The sequence below is a fragment of the Meriones unguiculatus genome (assembly GCF_030254825.1).
Source record: "Meriones unguiculatus strain TT.TT164.6M chromosome 13 unlocalized genomic scaffold, Bangor_MerUng_6.1 Chr13_unordered_Scaffold_28, whole genome shotgun sequence".
In the NCBI taxonomy this organism is placed as follows: domain Eukaryota; kingdom Metazoa; phylum Chordata; class Mammalia; order Rodentia; family Muridae; genus Meriones; species Meriones unguiculatus.
Genome location: NW_026843644.1, coordinates 14,887,672 through 14,890,075, shown reverse-complemented (window position 1 = coordinate 14,890,075; position 2,404 = coordinate 14,887,672).

Here is a 2,404-nt window from a genome sequence, read left to right as displayed (position 1 = left end):
GTCATTTATGTTGCACATTCCATTACATACTCAGTGTGCAGTGCATTCATCTCTACCTCATAGATGGGAAGTCCTTCAGCCAAACTTCAGTCAAAGCCAAACAGTAACAACTATTAAAGAAATAAGTAGCCATTAACTTGAAAGCAAGGAGTAGTTATTGAGAGCTCAATGAAAATGAAAAATAAAAGAAAAAGAATGTGGCTATTGCTAGGTATGTTGGAGTAGAAAGTTTATTATAGGTAGAAGAGAGAAGATAGTCAGACACAGGAACTTCTGGGATAGTCTAGGGTTGACATTACCCTGAGCGATGTGTGAAGAGAGGAGAAAGGTGAGTGGAGAACCAGACCAAAATACAGGAAAGTAAATGATAAATGAAAAAGACCAGGTAACCAACACAGTTGGAATACATAAGGACGGACAGCTGGGAGGAGGGCAGCTCAACTTCAGGGTGAGAGATCTGGGTATGATACTCATACCTTGTAACAGGTAAGGACTGAGAGGTGCTGGGAGGACCTGACAGTTACATCTGCTTTGATTTTTTAAGTAGGCACCTTAACCATTCATCCCAGCTTTTGAGACATAAGAGTAGAGAGAAATTAGGAGGTTGAAACTATTTCATTATAATCTCAAAAATAATTTGTAAAAGTTTAAAATGGCCTTATGGTCCAATATTCTTCAGGGACTTCAGGTATGTGTTAGGAAATATCAATTATTACTCACACTTTTTCTCTTAGGTTGTGCATTTTCAAACACGGGGGAAACATACCTGTTAGGCACTACCACACCACTTTCTCCAGAACTTCTGTGTTGTTTTAACTGGTTCAACTATAGAAATTTGCTTTTCAGAAAAAAGCTCAGCTCTTAATCCATATAGTTGATTTTGTTGTCTGTGAATCCTCTGAAATGTCCAAAATTTTACTGACTGTCTAAAATTGATTACCTGACTCATTGCCATCTTCCCTTCTTCCCCTCCCTTTTTGTGTTGTAACTACACCAGCTTCAAAGTAGGTCAGTGAACTCAATTCTTACACAGGTCCCTCTTTATTTCTAATTACCCACCTCAAAAACAAACAAACAAAAACAGGAATATGAGTGGACACTCATTCACTGGTCTCTTTTACTTCACACTGACCAGCCAGGACCCACCTGAAAAGAGTTGCAGGACTATGTTCTAGGCACTGGCAGTACAGGTTGCATTCAGTGTTCAAATAAAGTGTAAACTACATAACATGTGGAAGGCTGATCTACAGGAGACATTGCTTTAAAGAAAAACAAATAGCAAAGCAGTAGAGAAAAAATGAATGAAATTCTTAATGACTGGGGATTATCAGAGAATACTAACTAATAAGAGACTAGAGCAATGAGGCATTAGAAAAATAAAATTTAACAATACCAATAACAGGCTTTTTTTTTCCCAGAGCTGAGGACCGAACCCAGGGACTTGTGCTTGCTAGGCAAGCGCTCTACCACTGAGCTAAATCCCTAACCCCAATAACTGACTTTTTAAAAGATTTCTTTATTTAGTATGTATACAGTGTTCTGCATGCATGTACACTTGCACACCAGAAGAGAGCACCAGATCTCATTATACATGGTTGTGAGCCACCATGTGGTTGCTGGGAACTGAACTTGTGACCTCTGAAAGAGCAGCCAGTGCTCTTAACCTCTTAGTTGAAAAAAACACATAGGAATACTGACTTTGAAAAACACAGGCCATTCTCTTATAGAGGAAAAGCCATTAAATGATACTGTTTGATGCTGTCCCTGTGTACAATATTAGCTGCCAAGACCTGTAACCTTACAGACACAGATTTAGCCCATAACCTGTGTCTCAAATTTGAACTGACAGTACTGTGTCAATGAGGATTGCACATATGGGCATAGGACAGTCAAAATTCAAGATTCACTGGATCAAGTTATCTGACCTAAACTGTACAGCCACCAATCTGGTCTGTTTTCACTCACATTCATAAATTAATAAATACACGTTGGGAAGTTACAAATAAAAAAAAACACAACTCACTCTGCCTTCTAGATAATCCTGGTGAGCAAACATGTGTATCCCGGGAACCTAATCTCTAACAGGCCTGGTTAGCCTCCACTAAATTCTAACTGGTACCATTCGTTTCTCAATAATAGTAAATCCTTTACATCATCAATTCTACTATTCTATATCACAGGTTAATATTGGAGTGTTCTCTGACACAGGACACACCATTTACAAACCCCACAAAATTCAAATAGATCTTTTAGAACCGAGAGAACCTACCTGACACCACCAAAGGTCACCAGGAACTGGGCCTAAAAAAGGTCCCCTAAAGGTCACAAGAATAGTGACTCTACCATAAGATCAGCAGGAACTAGGCCATGGGTTACCAATTCCAAAAACAAGGTCATAAAATTC